Raw genomic sequence first — 9,472 nt, 5'->3', positions numbered from 1 at the left:
CTATAGTTATATATGAGCCTTCAGAAACTTGTGTTCAAAACAGAGAGGAGATAAGGCTATTGAGGGAGGACCGAACTTTTGGAACCCCACAGTATTTACAAGATCTCTTGGACACGGGCAACATGTGCCACACGCACATAGCTGTTGACAGCTATTAACACATTGCTGACTAATTGTAAATCTACGTCCTACCAATCCAACACTTCCGCGCCTAAGACGTATATTCAGGGGCGGAGCCAGTAACTCTTTATGAGTAAGGCAACGCCAATACGAGGTAGGCAGACCAGGCACCCCCCCCACACACACACACACACACACACACACACACACACACACACACACACACACACACACACACACACACACACACACACACACACACACACACGGGGGATCGGCGCAGATTGATAGACAGCTGGAGTGGAGAGAATTGAATAACCTCTTCAAATAACGACAAGTTACCGAAATACAATGTATATTTATAGCTTATATATAGGGTACAATAATTAGATGATTGGTAAATGATTAACCATGACAACCATGAACCACAAGCACTGATAATCACGTCATAATCTGTCTGCCTATTAGTTCTCTTTCAAATGTCAGTGTCAAAACACTGTATCCATGGCTGTATTCAAGCCATGGATATTGGTGATACCTTCTGCCATACAGGCACGTTTCACACTAGAGTGTGAAGAGACCCAACACCTTCCAGACACGCAGGACACAGAGAGAATAGATGTGTATTCTCCTGTCTGATACACTGTCTGTCAGCCTTGAATAGGGCAAAATACATTGCAAATAAAACACAAAAAGACGCATGATTGAGGGGAGGCAAAAACGTAACAAGTAAGGCAAGTGCCTTAATTTGCCGACTGTAAATCTGCGCCTGTGTATATTCACGTCCTATGGTCTGGTTTATGATACATCGCGGTCATAATGCTACATACAGTAGCATCGGATTGCTAGGCAACGAAGTAAACAGAAAATGTACCATAAGCAAGAAGGCCGCATGAACATCCACTCTTTGCAAATGCTTTTTTATCTTGGATTCCTTTCCAGATTGCGCCCCTGGTCAAAACAAGCTTCATTCAACGGCCCACAACCAAAGAACTGACGATGGCGCCTAGTGGGTTGGCTTTCTTCCACGTCCGGTTTGATAGGACGCGTCGTCGGAACAGGTAGGTCTCCTCCTACATTTGACTTGAGCTGAGTTGAAGTATGTATAACAACATCACTGTGCCCGTGCCGGTGTGTAGGGCCACAATATGTCCCTGTACTTTAAGAATAACCAGCAGGTAGTGCTTGGGGTGCAGTGGTGACAGCAAAAAACACAACGTTGTCGCATAATAAGACCACTACTCAGTCTGAGTAGACTGCAACACATATGCATGTATTATGCATGTTTGTATGTAAATTTACGCATTTTGAAAAACACACACACACACACACACACACACACACACACACACACACACACACACACACACACACATACAGTCAGATGTGCTCCCACAGCATAAGTAAAAGAAAAATCACCTGCGGCAAAGTAATTCTCTACGTTGTGCAGGCTCGCACTGTTTGCATTGCACACACGAACACAATGTGTGCGTGAGCCATTGCACGCACGCACACACACACGCACGCACCTGCATACACACTGAGAAGGATGCCCTTGAGCAGACAAAAAAGATATCCTCACAATAAGATTCATAAATGCAGGAGGTATATACCAATGAATTAATCATTGCGCTATAATGAAACTTTCCACCCTCACCTCTGGGTCTGGAAAGAGCCCTAGCCTTCACATGAGTCATGACACATTCGTATCTCTCAATTCCGCAGAGGGATTAAGAAAGAGAAAGACAGAGGGAGAGAAAGACAGAGGGAGAGAAGTCGTGCATACTTTCATCTAGTTTAACACCGTTAAGAAGACCATCTGCTTGTTTTTGTAAGTCCCCCTCCACTCAAAAACATGTTTTTACTTTGTATTATGTGCAGAACTTGACACCAGAGCACCCTTTTCACATTATTATGCTGGAGGTGGTGGGGACCTTCTCTGAAGCTAATGTGCAAATTGGGCCGAGCATGTACTCGAAAAGTCACTCTCGCTATGTAATTTAACCCATTCTGACCTGAGATCAGATTCATACGAGGTTTCCACTGGACACACACTGGTCTGATGAACCCATTCTGACCTGAGATCAGATTCTAAAAATGTCAGTCGTTCTTCGAATTTTTCAAAAATAGCAGACCTACAAGCTCGTATCGCGCCACTCGGTGGCGCGATATGAGCTTGTAGATCTGCTATTTTTCAATAGGTAAAGCATAACATGATGCTAACACCAAAATGGGTGCCCGGTCAGAATGGGTTAAACTAAACTGATTTTTAAAAATGACAAAGGGCCTGATCAACGACCATTTGCGGCTCAACATTTTATCATTTGATCATAGTTCACTTTTAGGGCCAGCCCAGCACATGCCTTCAAGAGGTTGGATGTGCACTACTGCCTTTTGATCCCAATATGCAAATGTAACATTAGCTGAAACGACTTTGTTTTAACACTACAGTAGCATGTCTGAAAAGAATTCACTCCTACTCAGTCTGGCTATTTCGGCCAAATCGACCGACGTCCCCCTTTCTCCCCCACAATCTTCACAGTTCACACCTTTTTTTTCTTCCCTCTCTTGTAAATGTCACATTCCAACTTCATTGCAGCAACTAAGTACAGGACGACTCAAGTTATTTTTTCATTTCAGTTTACCAAACTATAATTATAGTGATGGTGTGAGCGTTATTGTATAACAGCCAGAGCCAGGAACATTGCTCAGTCAGACGAAATACGACATTAGAGTTATATATTGTCATTTTTATATAGAGGGGGAAACATTATAGGCTATACGTGTGTGTTATCGAACACAATGTACACAACGACGTCCTAGTGTCTAATTAATTAGTCTCATGTCTAGCAGCTGCGCATAGTTTCTCCCGGCCATTGTTCATTTGACGAGACTGTTCATTTAGAGTCTGTCCTCGTTGTTGATCTATAAGCGTGCCAAGCTTTGGACTCTTTGATAACCTGCAAGATTGCTGTCCTGGATGGTGTGAAGGTCACATCCACTGATGTAATTGGGCTGTCCGCATGACCCTCTTTGCGGTTGAGGGCAATGCATTTCCCATACCAGGCATTGACGCAACCAGTCTGGATACTTTAGGTTTTAATCCCTCAATCACTTTAATCCCTCAATCCTCCCAAAATATGAGTTCCTTGCCCTTCCTGCAGCTTGCACAAGAAATGTTACGCTGATTGGTGTAGTTTGCAAGATTAGCCTCGGACGGTCACACAAACACAGACATGGGTGACTCGGGTGAGATCAATCTCCCCTCGGCCTGGCAGAGACGATCTTTAGCAGTAATTTAAGAATCAGATTTGCCTGAAGGAAAACGTCTAGGCAAATATGAGAGCTTAGGTGTGGAGGAGAAATAGAGACAACCCGTTGCTGGCAGCTTTGTCTGTAAACAATAGGTCATGTAGATCAATATTGATTCATTTCAGCTGCTATAGTTTATATCTTTGTTTGTGCTATACTTCCCTTCCAGTCCATTTCTTTCACATCGATAGCACACACACACACACACACACACACACACACACACACACACACACACACACACACACACACGTGTCGTTGACACATGGCTAACTGCCTTTCTGACAGAATTACCATCTGATGAATGCATTTCTGATAGAAATACATTGTGATACATTTTATTTCTGACAGAAATAGCAGTCTGGTAACTGCCTTTCTGACAGAATTACTGTACCATCTGATGAAAACCCCTGCCCAGTAGGGGACGGGTAGGACCGACTTGACCCTGAGGATGCTGGGCGTAAAGTGATTAATGCTCTCCCAATGAAAGTCATCCCTGTCAGGGCGAAAAGAAGCCACTGGTAAACAGTGGGGGTAGCAGAAACAGGGACCTCTGTATACAATCAATACATTGGGTAGAAAATGTTGTGTTTTTCATTAGGGTGCACAGGTGTGAGATTTTCCATTACAACAGCATGTATACCACCTTTTATATACACTCAGCATTTCCGCCATTTGTTTACCTTTTCCCTGGTTTGTTCATTCACAAGCCTGCATCATCCAGAGGAAGTAGCTGTATGATCCTAGATGGATATAGACTATAGACTATTCTTACCGTGTGTTTTTCTTGCTTACTGTAAATCGTTCTGGATTAAGAACATCTGATATAAAGTGCCTAAATTGTAGCAGCCTACACAACCTGGCCTATGCAGGAGCTACTTGGGATGGCAGCCTCTGAAACAGTTTGTGTCTTCGGATGATCCTGTGAGCTTTGCTGACACAAAATGACATGACTCATAACTATAAGGCTGATGCAGCTTTGACCACATGCAAAAATAATCAACATTTAGAGATTAAGCTTTGCACTTTAAGTTATCATTTAATATTCATTGCTTGTACTGTAAGTTTTGGTGATTTAATATGTGTCCTTGCACTTGTAAGCTTTGGATAATATTGTCAGCTATAGACGTCTTAAATGTGGACTAAACGCAGACATGATTTCCCCAGCCAATGCAATTTCAGAAGGCATGGCCTTAAAATGTGCTGATGATGACCAAACAGTGATTAAAAGCCTCCCACAATACCACAAGGCACCTGTGGTTCGGGGGTAGTATTCTCAGCAATGTAGTGATGCATTTCTGCACTTTATATGGTCCAGCACAAGCCAATTAGCTATTAATCTCTTGAAGTATATGCCCTTCCTTTATTAACGGCACTATTAGAAATGACCAGAATATTTTAATTAGTGGATATAGTGTTTGGGAACTATAATTGCCTCTAGGCATAAAGAAAAGAAAATATACTGTGTTTATACAAAGGGCCAACTGAGATTGTGTTTTCCAAGAAGCCTGAATGTTTTTACTGTTAATTGAATGATTACTTAAAAAAGGTTTTAATCCAAACAGCCTTGAGTATTAGTGGCATGTTTGGTAATTAGTCCAGTCGCAGCCAGCATGCAGTGATGGGGAAAATCACACATAAGATACTTTGTGACTGACATCACTAGCCACAACAACACAGTAATTAAGTTTCAAATTGTCTTATTTTTTTATGCTCACTATTGTTCAATTATTTTCCTACTACTTTACATAATTATACAAACTAGCCCTTACCCGTTGTGAGATATTTCCCCCCCCCCCCCCCCCCCCCCCCCCCCTTGTGGTACTGCGCCCGGGTGCGTTTTAATTCACTAATAAATTAATTATTAATCGTTAATGTGTCAAATCGAAAAAAGGGCTCCGTTAAGACCTCCATGGTCAATGCCTGTGTGAAAAGTGGGAGTGATTGGTGCAGGCAATGATGAGATAACACGCTGTTTCTGACACACAGACAGACACACACACACTCAGACAGACATTGACTGAATTATAGTATGATATGATGATTACCATTTGCTTGGGCAATGGCAACAGACCTTGTTTAATTTTGATTTTGAATTTTAATTTGTACTTAAAAAACTACGGATCCAAACAGAGACTGGCTGTAAGAGTCAAGTCAGGCCATCTTTATTTAGCACATTACATTAAAAAAGCAACAGGATTGCTTTACAACAGCTCTAGGATGCCAAAACAAAACATCCATCATCCACAGGCAGTGTAAAACACATCATTTATAACTATTTTAAATCTAAAACACAGTAGCAAAAGTAACGAGAAACTGAACAAAAACTAAAATAAAGCATTATGAGGGGGTATTAAAAACAGATGAAAAAAGAGAGCGGTACTGGTTGGTAAAAATGTTTCCTAGTCTCCGACATGCTCGCCTTTCACATCTCTGTCAACTTTGAAAAGTCATGATTGGAATACTGAATATGAATAGGCACCGTCTGTCAAGCTGTGCCCTTCTAAAGCCAAAGCCTGTTTTCATCAGTCTATATTTTTCCTGCTGTTAATGCGATACGCTAACTGAGATAGAGGGTTTTGTGGCAGTTCATTGCACATTGTCAATAGACAATTAGGTATTTACTGGATTCTACCCGCAAGCTAATTACGACTGCGTAATTAGCACTGGGAGAGTCCTAAGCACTCCCAAATGAAACGGTACATAGCCACTCATGGAACGCTGTGCTGTGTTCTGGGCCTGACACTCACGTCTCCCACTCATGGCCCGGGAGACGATCGGATGAGGGCCAGAGGTACTTGACAAGGCTCAGCACTGCATTAAGTCGGGATAAGTGGTGTTCAGCAGAGACAGGACCAAGACACCACATGGAAGTTTAATCTTAATGTGGTGCCACTACTGTCTGGGGTGGCCTATAAGGCCAAAGGGTCATAACAGGCTGCTGCTGTCTGGGGTGGCCTATAGGGTCTGTATGCAAAAAAGACTGGGATTTATTTGTATATTCCAAAGGGTCATTTATTAATCTGGCAAAAATAGGAAAGAAATGTGAAGTGAGGGGCGCTCTTATTATCATACATAATCATGACGTCAAATCGACACCATGCCTATTTGCAGACACTGACGGAATTTAATGTTTGTTTAAGACGAAGTTTGTGGACGGCAACCAAAAGCTGGATGTAGGAGTGGCCCCTCAAAAATACAGCCAATTATATCATGCATGATCAATGGTTAGCTAATATCAAGCTTAAATATCTTCAACAACATTGCATTGTGAGTTTCCTGGTCGGCAGACAAAGTGGTAGCACGTTTTCCCCTGCCATGAAATCCATAATTCGTTTAAAAATTGCAGCGGTAGAAGATCACAATACACCAAAATGTTATTTTTGGAAACACTGCATTGCCTCAGTCAGTAGAAGCCTCATTCCACAACCTTTTGTTTTTATCTGAAACCCAACTTTGCTTTGATATATGCATCCCACTGAGGCTTCTGACCTCCTGTCTTTCAACTCATAATTCTTTAACGCTCTTCTCTCTCTCTCTCTCTCTCTCTCTCTCTCTCTCTCTCTCTCTCTCTCTCTCTCTCTCTCTCTCTCTCTCTCTCCCCCTCCTGGGCTTTTCTCAGTGCCTCCCATGTCTTTGCTCTGTTGGACTCCCGGCAGACGGCAGTGATGTGAGTTTCCGTTGGCCTGGCATGTGTCTTAATTCCTCTCCATCCGTCCATCCGTCACCCCTCTCTCTCTCTCTCTCTCTCTCTCTCTCTCTCTCTTTCATCTCTCTTGATCTGCTGGCACCGTTGACCTCCACCCTTGCATCTCCTCCCATTCTCTCATCCTTTCCATCTTCATGCCGTATCTCTCTTTCTCCTCTTTTCTGACTCACTTCCTTTTGGTGCATCGGCTCCAGCCAATTAACTGACCTCATCCCTATATCATAACCGGGGTGTGTGTGTGTGTGTGTGCGTGCATCGCGTGCGTGCGTCGCGTTTGGCTTCAGACTTCAATCGTCTGAATATGTTACTTTGCCAAGAGAAGTCTTGAAGTCTCTCGTTATCTCCAGACACTTCATAAGTGCTTCCCACTGGACTCGCCACTGTACAACCCCGGGGCCCATGCACAGTGCACACAAATCTGATTTGCGAGCTCGCAACGCTGCTGCGGCTCTCGAGCAGTGTCTGTTTACTCCACGCTTATACACCCGTCACAGGACGGCAGCAGTCTGTCAATGATGCCCCCTACACACACACACACACACACACACACACACACACACACACACACACACGCGCGCTCATGCATGCAAACGCACACTTCAATGTTTGATGGAGGAGCCTGTTTCTCATGGTTCACTATTATCAGACCATGAGCCAACATACTGTAACGGCGTCGCTGTCGGCTGCCTTCTCCCTTGTCGGCCAATCAAAGCTCGGCTCTGCGTTGCCGTAACTGTACCGTGAATGTACCGCAGGTTTGTCGTGTTTCTTTTTTTTTTTTTTCTGCCTCCCTTCCATTCCATCACTGTCTCTTCACTCTGCTTATCTGCTTGCTCGCTCGCTCGTTTGTCTTCACTCTGCAGTTGTGACTCACATCTGTTTTAAGGAGGTCTGTTATCCTCCTAGGCATTTTAAGTCCCACGGGACCATCGTTGTCGCAGTGCGATCTGCTCTGGTGTTGTCCACCGTAATGCTGGAGCAGTGCTTCTTGTGACAGTAGAGTCCCATGTGGGAGTGGCAGTTCCTGGAACTGTTCACAGTGATAGGGGGTGACTCACTGCTCTTTTCAGACTGGCTTTGATTGATTGATTGAAAATTATATTCACATTATGCATAATGGGTCAAACGAACTCAATACAACTCAATACAATTTCTTTTACTGTGGACGACACCATGATAAAGCATTGCACTTGTTTACAACAGGGTCCACCATTTTCAATTCATCAGAACATTTAGAGAAGTACAAATATACACATCTATAAAGACAGGAAATCATCATATAAACAAAGTGGAAAAAAAGTGAAAAACAAGTACAGTATGTGGGAAAGTTTTTAGACATTTTTCTTTAGCCATTAGACATTAGCCATTAGACATTTGTAGTCTATTAGACTACAAAAATGCTCAGTGGGAACTAATGTGAAACTAAATCGTAACCCCCAACAGACCTGAGAATAACCACAAGCTAAAATTACTTCTGTAATGAAACACTGGAACGCTGAGTCGACAGGGCGTGGGTGCAGGTTAGCTGGGGAAAGCAAATCTAAAGAGGTGGCTTTTGACCATGGGTTTGAAGGATGGGACAGTGAAAGCATCTATTATGTGGCTAGGGAGTGTGTTCCACAGGGACGCCCTATCACCTCGTGTGCACTTGGTCCTGCAGGGGGTTTCAATATTTTGCCTTCACCAGCTTCCCCACTATTACGGCACCTGTCTGTCAATCTCCTCTCTTGCTGTTTGCTGGTGTCAGCCAGGGAGAGACGTGCAGGAGGAGTGGGTGATGTGTTGCTGTGACAGACTTGGTTCTGGAGCTGTCAGCCCCGTGGCCAGTTCAGGGGAAACGTAGAGGCAAAGACAGGAGCTATAGTCACACAGGATTGAGGTGTACAGCCGTTTGAGCAAAAGGACTCCCGTCATCGGGGGCCACACACAGCAGCAGCACACCAGAAGAGGTCACACATGCATGCACAGCGAGCCACAGGGATTTACATAGGAATTTATTCGCAAATCAGTGGATATGCATTTCAACGAATGTGGGATAGAGTGTGTGGGAGCAAAACATAATGCATACTTCACACTGTAGACTTTATGTATGTTTATGTTGATTCCATGCATCTGTGACTGTACATAGGGGAATATAACCTTGTTTCGATGTTTCAGCAAGAGACTGCAATTTGTGCATGTATGAGTATGCCCATCCGTCTTTGTAGTACAGTAACATGTTTTCAAATTATAAGGGCACATTTGCCGTCCAAAATATGCATGCACACTACTATGAATAGAATTTGTGCGTGAGCAAAATATATTCTTCGACGCTCTTCATCTTGTTTTTGC

This window comes from Protomyctophum bolini, assembly GCF_963924005.1.
Source record: "Protomyctophum bolini genome assembly, chromosome: 19".
In the NCBI taxonomy this organism is placed as follows: domain Eukaryota; kingdom Metazoa; phylum Chordata; class Actinopteri; order Myctophiformes; family Myctophidae; genus Protomyctophum; species Protomyctophum bolini.
The sequence above is the reverse complement of the archived record's forward strand: the minus strand, read 5'-3'. Positions refer to the sequence as shown.